At 34.2% G+C, this 15,164-nt stretch overlaps 1 pseudogene; it reads left to right on the forward strand.

The window, feature by feature from the left end:
* Positions 1 to 15,164, forward strand: part of LOC130221515 (dedicator of cytokinesis protein 7-like) — a 128,455-nt pseudogene that overhangs the window by 20,844 nt on the left and 92,447 nt on the right.

Genomic DNA, 15,164 nt, shown 5'->3' on the forward strand with positions numbered 1-15,164 from the left:
CTAAGTAAAATATCAAATTGTTTGTGGAAAGCATCGTCAATGCACCGTGCTGCACCGAGATCTCTAACTGAACTGAATAAATTGCATGATAATCGTAACCGAATTGAACCTTGAGACCAGTATATGTTTACACCCCTATTGGTCACACTAGAGTTTGAGCATGCAGAATTTTGTTGTACAGGCACTTCGAAAATGAACGGGATTAAACAAGTTTTTTGGACATTAAAAAAAGCTAGCGATTTATTTATATTTAAAATTTCTGTCCAGAGTTCATGTTTTGATCCTCGATTGGTCTCACGCAGTCATATGATGCCATTTCGCATGTCAGAGTTCACCAAGCTTGAACTTTGCAATGCAGCGAACTGTGAAACTTGCTACACGAACTTGCGTTTCTGGTCTTTTGTATTTGCATATGTATGATTGGAAGTCTATGGGGCGAAAAGTGCAGTGTGACCATGGCTTTAGAGTGGAGGCTGTAAATACTCTTTAATATTAAATAAAGTTTGACATTGAACTGTTACTTTAAGTGGCACTAAAACATACTAAACAAAAAAAAAAAGTTTAGTGGAGTTTAGTCTCACAGAAATGACAGTAAATATCCTCATTTCTCTGAGGTAGAAGCATGCCTACAGTCAGTGTGTTCTTCATGCTCTTCCAGGTTCCTCTGACGGAGGTGGTGGAGCCGGTGGACTATGAGGAGTATGTGAGCAGTCATCCTCCTGGAGCAGAGCCCGGACCCCTTAGACAGTTGCTGGAGTTTCCCAGAGATGACCTGGAGCTGCTGCTGCAGGAGAGAGAGTGTGTCACCATAGAGCCGGCCGTCCCGGAGGAGGAGTGAGTTGCACACATACACACTTACGCTACACTATAATGAATGCTGCCCTTCCTTACACCCTCAATGTTAATCAGATAATCTCATCATCTGGGATAATCCCTGCTAGGATGCACTAACGGATGGTCTCTCTTTTCTGTTGATAGTTCGCTGGACCCTAGAGTGAGGGATGCTTTGGGGGTCTACACTGATGACTGGCTCATCATCCAGAGGAAGTGAGTATTCGCACTCGCAACGTGAAGCTGGAGTTTACCATTCCAAAGTTTGGACATGCCTACTTGTTTACTCAAAGACATGATAAAAGAAAAAAGTCAACACACCCAAGATAGAAAAATACAATCATAATTGGTGAAGTCATCAGAATTATGACATAATACAAATGGAGGTGTGGTAATAACACACCTCTATTTTAGGTGCTGGGTTCCAAACCATGGATTTGCATTGGGGCAACATGAAGGAATTAAGGTAGCTTATTAGTTTTTACAAATTTGAGTGGATTGAACATAAAACCTTAAGTGAACATAACCCCCCCCCCCCTTAAAAACTCATTAATTGTGTTTCACCATCAATGCTGGTTTCCACACAATACCTTCATGTTGTCCCAACAGAAATCAGTTAAGTTAACTTTAATGTTTTTTTTTTGCAATTTTAAGTTGCTTGAACATAAAACAATTAAGTTGTCCCAAAAAAAACCTCAAGGATTGTGTTGTTTCAGCTCATTTTAAATAAGTAGTTTGAACAAGCAGCAAATATAACTTTTTGACCATATGCAATGAACAAATGTTTGGCTTTTTGAAAAGGGCTGTGTACTCAACTGGTATTAGCATATTTTTTCAGTAATTTGATAAAGTGTTCAGCTGAGAGTTCCATTACCTTTATCACTTTTTTTCAATTCAATTTTTAAATTCATCTTTGTTTCAATAGCGCTTTTACAATGTAGATTGTGTCAAAGCAGCTTCACATAGAAAATTATAGTGAATTGAAACAGTGCCAGTCCAGTTTTCAGTGTTGAAGTTCAGTTTAGTTCAGTTCAGTGTGGTTTAATATTCATTGCTGAGAGTTCAAACACGGAAAAGCAAATCCGTTGATGCGCAGCTCTACAAGACCCGAACCATGCAAGCCAGTGGCGACAGCGACGAGGGAAAAACTTCACCAATTGCCAAAAGTGAAGGATTAAAAAACTTCAAGAGAAACCAGGCATGACCATTTCTTCTATTACCAAACTTCTTGTCCAGAGCTGCAGTCTAGGTGCCGGAGGCTGGAGAACGCTGAATGTCAATCGTGGAGAAGCTGCAGGTGGGAGTGGTCACCGGTTGGTGTACAGGCTGGCCCTTCAGGACCAATGCGAGGACTCTTCTTTCTCTGGGGTCTTACAGGGATCAGTCTCATGCTCTCCACTCCTCCATGACTACCACAGCAGCTGCTCAGGATACGGCCTGGTCCAGGGTCCAGGATTATGGAAACCTCTGCAACAATAAAAAACAGACTAACATAAGTGCAGATGCCGTTCAAATTGTAATGTCTTTTGGGAAGTGTTTCCGGCTCCGGTTGCCCTAAATAATGCAGACTAACAATCCTTTAGAGGATTAGGATTTCAAAAGCATTTGTGTTTTATGTGTATGTTAATGGAAAGAGATGTGTCTTTAATCCAGTTTTAAACTGACAGAGTGTGTCTGCTTCCCGAACCGTGCTAGGAAGGCTGTTCCAGAGTTTAGGGCCAGATATGAGAAAGATCTACTGCCTACAGTTGATTTTGATATTCTGGGAACAATCAGTTGTTCAGAATTAATTGAGCGTAGTGGACTTGAGGGGCTATAATACACCAGGAACTCCCTCTAATACTGGGCAGCTAAGCCGTTTAAGGCTTTGTAGGTAGTCAATAATTTTTTTTAATTTATACGATATTTAATTTAATTACTGCTAATATGATCATATTTCTTTGTTTTAGAAAGCTGAAGTTTATTTAAGTGTTCAGATTAGGCATGGGACGATAACCGGTTTCAAGGTTTGAAAAAGTCAAGGTATTTTATTTAGTTTTTACTGTATAGAAACATGCTGTTTTGTGCTTTGTCTGTTAGGTATCAGTGTTACAGCACCCTGCAGACGCCTCATAACTCTGAGCGGCAGCGGGAGAAGCAGAAAGGACTCATCAAACAGACGTTTGAGTTGGATGAGGCTGCTATTGAGCGCCAGGATGAGCAGGTAACTGCCTGACTAAAGTAAACCATTAAGCTATAACTTACTATAAACTGTAACTTAATATTACATTTTATATGTTTTTGTTAGTATGTTTTTTTATACTGTTCAAGAATAATAGTAATAAGGACAGCAAGATGACTTAGTGGTAAGCACAGAAATCGCTGGTTCAAGTTGAACATGATTGCCTCCATAGTTCAAAGATATGTGGTATAGGCAAAGTCCCTTTAAGGCAAGTCATTTCACTTGGTGGCCATCTTTAAAATGCCTCTCAGATATTGTGCTCGGAGTATTTTGTTTGAATGAAGAAACATCAAATTCTCCAAAATTGCTTGCCAAGCTAATGATTAAATTTCATGTTAGGAATCATCAATAAAATTAAACACCAACTGTCTTTTTAGTTTCATTTCTAAATATTTGAGTCGCACAAAATCTGCTGAAACTCGTATCTGGTTCGAGCCCCTCCCCAGGAGAGGGGTCTATTTAAATGACTGGCTTCTGTACTAGAAGGCGGGGCTTCATTCCTCATATGATTACACTTTTCCCTATTTAAAACTATACGAGTGCTTTCTATAGTCTTTGGTATAGGTGAATTGGGTAAATTAAATTTCCTGTAGTGTGTGCATGGAAGAGTGTTTGGGTGTTTTCCAGCACTGGGGTTCTACTCTCAGGGCTTGGTTGTGGCAGGAAGGACATCCGCTGTATAAAATATATGATGAATAAAACTTGGTTATTAATAATAATAAAATAATTGATTCACACAAATTGTATTTTATTCATCTTTTTTTGTGTAATTTATTATTATATGAAATAAAATTTTATATGAAAAACTGGAATAATTATGTAGGCAAAACCTCATACTATTTAGTTTGATTTCATCATATAAAACATAATTTAAATTTCATATCCCAAAACACAGAGATCTACAATTAACCTTTTTCTATAGAGGAACTTTTAAACTGTCTAAAGTGTTGCCATGACACAGCAGTCGGACCAGATAAAGTACATTATCAGTTTATAAAACATCTTCCGCAATTGAGTCTTTCCCTCCTCCTGGAACATTTAAATGAAATTTGGAAATCAGGAAATATCCCACCATCATGGCAAGAAGCCACCATTATTCCTATGCCAAAACCTGGGAAGGAACATAAAGATCCCAACAATTACAGACCTATAGCTTTGACAAGCTTTATATGTAAAACTATGGAGAGGATGGTAAATAACCGGCTTGTCTGGAAGCTTGAGTCTGATCATCAGATAAGTGATTTCCAATGTGGTTTCAGAAGAGGAAGGAGTACAGTAGATCATCTCATCTATCTGGAGTCTTGCATCCGAAATGGATTCATCAAAAAGGAGCATGTTGTAGCTGTATTCTTTGACCTAGAAAAAGCATATGGCACTACCTGGAAATACGGCATTCTTAAAAATTTGTATAAAATGGGATTCAGGGGAAATTTACCCATCTTCATTTTAAAGTTTTTGTCAAATAGATCTTTCCGAGTTCAAGTAGGAACCACCATGTCAGACCCTCAAGTACAACAGCAAGGTGTTCCTCAAGGCAGCATCCTTTCAGTGACTCTTTTCATGATCAAAATTAATAGCGTCACAGATGTCATTGGAAGAAACATGATGTGCAGTCTTTATGTGGATGACATTTGTATATGCTACCGAGGGAAAAACATCAATATAATTGAAAGACAGCTACAGTTATGCATCAACAAAGTGAGTAATTGGTCTACAGAAAAGGGTTTCAAATTTTCTAAAACCAAAACTGTATGTAAAAGAACTCTTTTTGGATGAAGAGCCCGTCAAGATTGTTAAAGAAACAAAATTCCTTGGACTCCATTTTGATAGTAAAATGACCTTCATTCCACATATAAATGCTCTAAAAAACAAATGCTTGAAGAACTTGGATCTAATTAAAGTTCTAGTAAAAACAAAATGGGGAGCAGATTCTACTGTTTTAATGAGACTGTATAGACTTTTGGTGCGCTCACGACTGGACTATGGAAGTATAGGTTACAGCTGTGCTAGAAAATCTTATTTACAAATGCTGGATCCTGTACACTACCAAGGGCTTAGACTAGCCCTTGGAGCTTTTAGAACGTCACCTGCTCAAAGCCTATACACTGAAGCTAATGAACCACCTCTTCATATTAGACGCCTGGAATTGTCTCTCCAGTATGCATTGAAAATAAAGACAAATCAACACAACCCAGCTTTTAAACCAATCTTCCAACCTCAATATCTGGATTTGTATGAGGCAAGACCCAGCTATAATTAGCCATTCGGCGTACGGATCAAAACACACATAAACAACCTAAATGTAAATCTTGATTCCATCCACCAGACTCTCATTTGCCTGGTTCCACCGTGGAGGTTAAATAAGTTGCATATAAATCTGGATCTGAGCCAGCATAAAAAGGCTGATACTTTTCCACATACATATCAACAAGCAGTTGCTAACATAAGACATTTTTTATCCTACTCATAAACCAATATACACAGATGGATCAAAAAAGGACAGTTATGTTTCTGCAGCAATAGTAATAGGTCAATCACACTACGGCATTCGCATTCCAGATCAAAGCTCAATTTTTACAGCAGAAGCAAAAGCGCTCTTTTTAGCTCTGGAACACATTGAAAATGCTGAAGAACACAATTTTATTATTTTTTCTGACTCAAAATCTTGTCTACAGACATTGAATTCTTTTAAACTGGACCATCCTATTATTATCGACATTTTTATCAAAGTGAACAAACTACAGAGAAAGTTTTATAATATAGTCTTCTGCTGGATCCCAGGACATACCGGACTACATGGAAATGAACAAGCCGCCAAAGCCGCCAAAACAGCCCTAGCAGGAAAGCTGAAGGAGTGTAAAATCCCACCTTCCGATCTAAAACCACTAATAAAAGGCTATATTCTCAACAAATGGCAAACCGAATGGGATCAGTGCCCAGATAATAAACTTTTTGAAATTCAGCCAGAAATAGGAAGAAAATCCTAATTATTTATTAAGTCAAGACATGATGAGATTGTTTATACAAGATGCCGCATTGGACCCATGAGACTCACACATGAACATTTTATTGAAAGGAGAAGAACCACCAAAATGTCAATATTGCAACAGAAACCAAACTGTTAAACATATTCTTGTGGAGTGCCCCATTTTAAATGTTATCAGACAACAATTTTTATCTGGAGAGACTTTAAATGAAATATTTTTAAATGTGAATCCATCTAAAATTGTAAAATTTTTATCAAAAGGAAACCTTAAAAAAACTGTTTTAGATTTTTATCTTATATATTATTTTTAACATTATTATTATTATTTATGTATTTTATCTTGTATATTATTTATTGCTGTTGATTGCTTTTAATTGTTAGAATATTTTTATAATTATCGAAAATTGGTATTTATAAAACGTGGTAAAATTTATCTATTTTTTATTTATTTATTTTTTTGCCATGACATAGCCATAGAGGCTGATATGGCAATAAAATTAAAACAGAATTTAGGGCTCTATTTTAAGGATCTAGGTGCAGTCTAAAGTGCATGGCGTTAAAAGCATTAAGGGTGTGTCTGAATACACTTTTGCTATTTTAAGGATAGAAAAATAGGCAGTCGCTGCAACACGTGGTCTAACAAGGTTGTGCTTATTCTCTTAATGAGTTTGCTATTTGCTAAAAGCATTTGCTACTTGCATGGTGGACTTTGTACGTGGAAAAACGGAACACTTCACTAGCGAGAAAACAGTTAAACAGACCCTCTGCAGCGCGAGGATAAAGAAAGAGCCTCCTCCATTCTGCCTCTTTACTTTATCTTTACTTTACTTTTACTCTTTACTTTACTCCTTTACTTTCAAGGATAATGAAACGGTGTTGTACGCACTCCACTGAAGACATCTATTAGCCTACATATTTAATTTTTTGGTTAAGCGCAAAGATTTGTTTCAAAACTATTTCTAAATTCAGTTCTAATTTCCAGCAAACGAATAAATGAACAATAATAATAAAGTGTGGTCAAAAAACTGACTTATATCCAAACACACATCCTGTTCTTATGCCCCATATGGTCCAAAACCCGACAAGTGGCCAAATCTAAGCTTGTTTTTATTCAAACAAATACAAATATGCATATAATAAATAACACTAATAATAATAATAATAATAACATTATACAAAAGCAAATTTTCATGAATAAACTGAAAAAAAGCCCCCCGAGGTAAAGGCATGGAGGCAGGTTTTTTTTTAGATTTATGTTGAAAATAAAAAATTTTTGTAACATTTTAATCTTTAATTACTATTAATTTGTAAATATATTTATGTATTTCTGTACATCCTGTGTATATTAAGCAATATGTATGCGTTTAAAAGGGTTGGTCCACTACGATATCATATTTTAAACTTTAGTTGAGGTGTAATGTAGCTGTGTGAACATGAACAACATCTCTGAATGTATTACGCTATGCTAATGTATTACGCTACGCTAATGTATAAGTCCAATGCAAAGGGAAAAATTGGCTTTTACAGAGTTAACTTAGCAAAGCCTACAGTGAACTAAGTTTGGGGGCTTTAAAAAAATACATCTGGGTTAATGATGTCATAAACCCTTCAGGTTACACACATACACCCCCCACAGCGAAGGGGCGTGGCCAGAGACGTCGTAAGGTTATAACAGAGACGTTTCTTGGTGATGTGGAACTGATCTGCGAATCACAGAACATTGTCAGCTGACCAATCAGAGCCTCTTGAGGGCGGGTCTTCAGAGGAACTAGGAAATATGACAGTCCTTTTCATGTTAGCTGAGTAGCTGTGTATAATTAAAGTAGGATATTTGAAAAAAAAAAAAAATAACATGATTTTTTTACAAATAAAGCATGAGCACACATTGCTTTGCACCTCATAAACACAACCAAGCCTTAAAATACATTCTGGACCACCCTTTTAAGGTGCACAACTAATGCATTCTGTGCTGGACTTTAGACCTGCTTTCAGCTGGTCAACTGCGCAGTCTATTTTAGTTCCTCAAAATAGCAACACGCTAACAATTCGCCTCTTGCATCACAACAATACACATCTTTTTTAGACCGGCAAACTCATAAGTCCACAAAGCGGCACAAATGGATTTACTATATAAACACCGTGGTGCAAAATGGGAAAATTAGTGTTGCTTTGGTCGGAAAATAGCAACAAATGGCGCCTTTTGCCTTATTGCACCGAATGTATGATAGAGCCCTAAATTATGTGTCATGTAAATCATGTGTCAATATAATTTCATTTGATGATAAATACAATAAGTAAAATAAAGTAAAATTTCATGAAGATGATAAAAATAAAATGTTGTTTTTTTTAACATAATAATTTAACAATTATAATTATAAAAGTATGCAGTGTCTTGAACTTTTTTTATTTTTATTTTACTGCATTGTCTTTGATATTATTTGATTACTTGTATTATGAAATTTTATTTTAGAATTGAAACTGGTGTATGTATATATGGAAGATTTAAAAAAATACCTATTTAAATTTCGTGAAAGTGCAAAAATGTTTAAATGATAAACATGCTGTTTATATTAATAATAATAATAATCATAATAAATAATAAATATGTATGTAATATAATATGTATATAATAAATAATGGTTTTGAATTGCTAAACAATATTTATTTAATTATTTTAAGTTTGAATATTATGGAAAAAATGTCTTTTTAACTATAAACTAGTGATGTCTTTAGAATATTTATGTAATAAAGTGGCGTCTGTCTGTGGCAGGATGACCAAAAGAGGCACTCGGTGTCGCTGGATGACACTCCGCGGGGGAGCTGGGCTTCCAGTATATTTGACCTGAAAAACTCCACTCCGGATGCGTTGCTGCCTTCAGTGCTGGAGCGCACAGCTGCAGAGGACATGGACAGACGCAACGCTGACAACCGCCAGCAGGGCCGCCACAACCATCTCCTGGGACTCTATCCTGCACCGGATGAGGTCTGAAATCCTTAAAGGTCCACTCAGCTGCCTAGAAATGCACAGCTTTGTTTAATGTATGACACAAGTTCAAGTGAAGCAAGTGGATTCTGACCATTGCCGTTTATGGAGATTGAGGAAGCTTTAGATTTAATCTAAAATATCCTCATTTGTGTTCTTTTGATAAATGAATGTTTCACATGCATAAAAATGACATGATGAGAGTCAGAAATTGATAAATGAATTAAAATTTTTGGATGAACTAACCCTTTAAGATTAACATGTTGATACGAACACGCACAAAAAAAAAAGTAATTTTGTTTTCTGTGGGACTTTGAAAACAGTTTGACACAAAATAAGAGAAAGTAGAAGAGCAAACTAGAGTCTTTAGTGTAGGAGCCAATGAGTAACACTCAACGCTTTTATGTAGGAGAGCTGTCAACGCTCGAGTTTAAAAACAGACACGTCTCTCTGATGATCCATCTGCCATTTTGTTTGATCTTGTCGAACATATTCTTTGTCTTTCCTCCGTCTCCCGCTCCTCCGCATCCTCTCGCTTTATGTCTGTGTACACATTGTGTTTCTGATGACTGAGCAAACGTTGCCTTGGCTCTGGCGGAGTCGTAGTCATGATGACGGCTGCTCTGTGTGTTTGACAGGACGAGGCTGTTGAGAGGTGCGCCATTCCAGAAGTGCCTAAAGAGCACAGCGGCCAGAGGATCATGGTCAAGTGTTTGTCGCTCAAGTAAGGCTCTCAATAGTAGTTAACTTGTGAACTGCAATATTGTAGGTCATGTTAAATATAGCTTATAAACAAGAGATCCTGCATATATATTTCTGAATATAATATGCATTTATGTGAAACATACTGCATACAAAACTTAAACTCCAAAGTGATTTATGTAATGCAGTTAAAATTGATGTCAAAATGGTTCCCACGCTTCCTGAAAGGCCTGGAAAATACAGTTATAGTCCAAATTTACTATTAAGCAGGGTGTTCGTGGGATCTTAAAATGTCTTGAATCTCAAAAAAACTAAATTTTAGGCCTTAGAAAGTTTTAAACTTGAACATTAAACAAATTGAAATATTTAGTTGTAGGTCTTAAACCTTTTTAAACAGGTCTTAATTTTCTTTTGTTCTTGTATAGCTACTCAATCTGGCCATGACTAACATTCCACCTCAATAAAACTATTTTTATTTTTAACTCTATTTAGCATAATGTTTTAATTATTTTCTGTACAGTAACATTTGTTTAATAGTTCTCCATGTTTTTACTGCTGAGGACACTGACATTGACAGATATATGTGCATACATTTAGTCTATTATAGTTCAAAAAAATGTTTAAACCTTTTTTTTTCCCCTTCATTTTCTTTTCGGCTTAGTCCCTTTATTAATCTGGGGTAGCCACAGCAGAATGAACCACCAACTTATCTAGCATATGTTTTATGCAGTGGATTCCCTTCCAGCTGTAACCTATCACTGGAATACATCCATATACTCTCGTTTACACACATATACTACAGACAATTTTCTTAATTTATTCACCTATAGCGCATGTCTTTTTGAGGGAAACTGGAGCACCTGGAGGAAAGCCACGCGAACACTGGGAGAACATGCAAACTCCACAGAGAAAAGCCAACTGACCCAGTGACCTTCTTGCTGTGAGGCGATTGTGCTACCCACTGCGCCACCGTGACACCCTAAAACATTTTTTTATTTTATTTAAAAAAAGGTTATGTTAAAAACAAGTGTATGTATACAGCTAGAGCTTGCTTGTTTTGAGACATTATTTAAAATATGTTGCTAAGAAATAACTAAATTATGTAACTTTTTTTATTATTAAAAAATTAGTATTATTGTACTATTAAATGTATTAAATTATAAATATTTCTTTTGATAGAACAAATACTTTTTTCCAATTGGGCCATTGGAAAGACTCCTTAGTGTTTAGGCCTGTATGAGTCTAAAACTTCATTTATAATGGTCTTAAAAATGTCTTAAAGTTGAAACCTGCATAAACCCTGACTAAACAATAATTATAAACAATAATAGCAAATAGGTTAACTAACTGTTTTCCAAATAAATCTATTCCAGAAGTGCCCAAAGAGCACAGCGCCCAGAGGATCATGGTCAAGTGTTTTTCGCTCAAGTAAGGCTCTCAATAGTAGTGAGCTCGACAAATGCTGTATTATAGGTCATGTTAAATATAGCTGATAAACAAAGGAAGAGATCATGGATATATTTTTCTGAAAATAAAATGCATCTATGCGAAACTTACATAGTTACATAACTTACATAGTACTACATACATAACTCCAAAGTGATTTATGTTATGCAGTAAACATTGATAAAAATTGATGTCAAGAGGCTTCCCACGCATCCTGAAAGCACTTGAATTTTAGACATATGCATTTAAGGCCTGGAACATACTTAAAAACAAAGAAGGATTCTTGAAAGTGCTCAAATTAAACTTGAAATTAAATTAGTTTGAGTATTTATTTCAACAATTGTACTTAATTGCCAAAAAAAAGAGACATTTCTTAAATTCTTAATCTTTATTGACATGTTTATTTTAAGCTTACAAGATGAATGTACAATGTGCTTCCAGAGATATAATCAGAGGCAGGTTGTACAAAGTATGTGCCATGGGTTAAAGTCCAAATTTACTACTAAACAGGGTGTCTGTTGGGTCTTAAAATGTCTTAAATCTCAAAAAGAAAAATTTAGGCCTTAATAAGTATTAAATTTGCTAAACATTGTTTTGTAGGTCTTAAATCTTTTAAAAACAGGTCCTAATATTCTTTTGTTCATGTATAGCTACTCAGTTTGGCCATCACTAACCTTCCACCTCAATAAAACGTATAACCTTTTATTTAAATTTTATTTTGTTTTCAAGTGTTTTGACGGCACGTTAAGATATGAAACATGTAGTACAAATACTGTAGCTTTTCATTTTTCAACAAAACTCGTCGCACACTATATATGTTTAGGTTCTATAAAAATATATGAATAATATTAAAATAAAATACAAATAAATAATAATATTAAGTAAAAAATATTTTACTCTAATATATAAAAGGAAAGAAAAGATAAGGAAAAATTAATAAAAATAATTGATTAAAAAAACAAAAAAAAACAAGGAAGGCTTCTACTCTTCTAAAATAACTGAAGGGTCCATCTTCTTTATGTGATCTTTTTGCCAAGTGAGAAAAAGCATATCAGTACAACCTCCTTCGGTGTATCGTATTTTTTCTAAGGTCAGGTGGTGTAGAAGTTCCATAAGCCATTGTTTAAAGTTTGGAGGAAATTATTCCTTCCGTTTGAGCAATATTAACCTTCTAGCTAAAAGCGTAGCAAAGGCAATCACATTTATCTTATTAAAACATAAGGACTGTGGTGTGATACCAAATGTTGAAATTATGGCCTCAGGTTCTATATATAGGTATTTATTACATCAGAGAGAAATTTAAATATTAGCTGCCAGAAATCCTTTAATTTTGAACAAGCCCAAAACATGAGATGGTGTACATACAATTAGTTTATTATAGTTTTAAACATTTAAAAAAAATGTTTTTTTATTTTATAAAAAAAAAACAAGTGTATGTATACAACCAGAGCTTGCTTGTTTTGAGAAATTATTTAAAATATATTGCTAAGAAATAACTAAATTATGTAAATAAAATAATTGTTAAATGATTAGTATTATTGTACTTATAAATGTATTAAATTCAATTTTTTTTTTGATAGGTCACTTTTTTCCATTTGGGCCATTGGAAAGACTCCTTAGCGTTTAGCCCTGTATGAGTCTAAAATTTGATTCATAATGGTCTTAATGTCTTAAAAAGTCTTAAATTTCACTTGGTGAAACCTGCAGAAACCCTGACTAAGGCAAATCATAAACAATAAAAGCAAATAGGTAAACTAATTGTTTACCAAATAAATAAATACCACATTTTTAAAGAGCAAACTAATAATAAAGAAACTATAATAATCTTTAAAAATAAATAAGTAAATAAATAAATAAATAGATGAGGTAAAGAGAAATAAAGAGAAGCATTATACCTTCTATAAGTACTAATATTGGTGACTAAATAGACACAAAGCCTCTGGGAAGGCTCATAAAACAAAATAATATAAATTTTTTTAGACCACAGCACAATCCTATTATGCAGTATTTCTCAACCACGTTGCTGGAGGACCACCAGCTCTGTACATTTTCCTGTCTCCTTAACCAAACACACTGAAACACTGCTATAATGGAGACATGCCATTTGAAGGAGAAAAAAACAACAACAACAATAACCTTAAATTCTTAAAAATCTTACATTTAATTCTTGGACAATAACACTGACAAATAATGCACATTTTATCAATATTTTAGAAACCACGCTTGAATATCACCAGTATTGAATTCAACGAAGTTTCCTGAACATGACTTTTAAAAATGGTCATAATTTATAATGTGTATATTAAGCGTAAGTGAAATGTTACTTACAGTAAGGCCTTTCATGGTGCTACATTTGCTAGGGTATGAATTACAAAGGTGCTTGATTTAAAATGATTGGTGCTTTAAAAAGTCCTTGAATCTGCTATTCATGAAAGTGTGGGAACCCTGTGTCAACATATTAAAACTTTTAATCGCACATCCTCCACATATAAATCAAAGATATGAAATTGAAGGCAAAAGGGACCTTGCATTGAAAACATTTGAATTCTTTCTTTCATTTTTACAAGGGCAGTTTAAAAACTTAAGCTAAATAAAAAATAACTGTTTTAGAATAAGATGTAACAATCAGTCATAAAAGGCTAACAGAACTAAGAAAAATGTTAAAATAATGTTTTATAATGAGTTTTTGATAAATAATGCAGTCATTATGGAAAGAATAATAAACTTCAAAGCTGGAAATTAGGGTTAATTATGATATGCTTTTGATAAATGTTAGAGTGAAAGCAATGGAGTTTAATTAAAAAAACAATGGGTATGTATTTAGTAATTCATTCTGATTAAAGAGATAGATTGTTTTTTACCTCAGAAGCCCTGTTTTTGATATCCTTAACCTAAAAATCTGCAAATGGTGCAAATAGTATAGTTTAACTTGTTTTCCAGAAATAAAACATACACCTTTCATGAATAAAATGAATATATATATAATAATTGAAAACAGATTTTACATTAAAACAACTTTAAGTTGTACATGGCCAGTCTTAAGAATTTACTAAATAAAGCTGTAAATCAACTTATGCACTTTTTAATCTAACAGTGAAAGCTTATTCATCAGTTATGATGAAAACATTAATACAATTCTAAAATATTTTAACAAACTATTTTTGACTTTTTTTATTTTAATTATGATACGAGAGTTAAGTCTGATAAACATCTGCATTATCCAAAAGCCACTAAACAAGATATTATATTTGCGGAATAACAAGAAATAAACAAACTGTATATAATGCAGAAATAAAATGCAGGGTTTATATTCTTGGCCTCAACATGAGGTAATCTTAAATCACAATTATGGATTTTAGCTCACTCATTACTATATTGTTGCTACAAATGTTTTACCAGGGCCCTTTGTTTTTCACTTAGTAACTACAATCATTGATTTTTAATGAAACACACCTTCTGATTACACATCCTCCCTGAACACTTAAGCTGCCTGTAGTCTGTTCTGACCTGCTGCGGTTGTTCTTCCAGATTCGAGATTGAAATCGAGCCAATATTTGGATCACTGGCTCTGTATGATGTCAGAGAAAAGAAAAAGGTATGACTGTGTTTTCTTAACCTTATGGCATAATTATTGAAAAGCTTGTGGGTTCAAATTCAATTGATTTTAATTAGAGAAATTTTCTTAATGTTTTAAAATAAATCCAGAATATAATTTTTAAAGAAATATGCACATTATTTTGAATGATCACTTAAATTCTTTTAACAAAAATTACAAGTCTTAAGATTATTTTTAACAGTGTATGATAGATTTCAGATTCATGAATACAGGCATAGTTCCCCTGAAAATGAAAACTGTCTTTCACTTGTTTCAGACCTGTTTGAGTTTCTTTCTGCTGTTGAACACAAAGAAATATATTTTGAAAATGCTGGAAACCTGTTACCACTGACTTCTATACTATTTATTTTTTCTACTATCAAAGTCAATGGTCACAGGT

This window comes from Danio aesculapii, chromosome 3 (assembly GCF_903798145.1).
Source record: "Danio aesculapii chromosome 3, fDanAes4.1, whole genome shotgun sequence".
Lineage (NCBI taxonomy): Eukaryota > Metazoa > Chordata > Actinopteri > Cypriniformes > Danionidae > Danio > Danio aesculapii.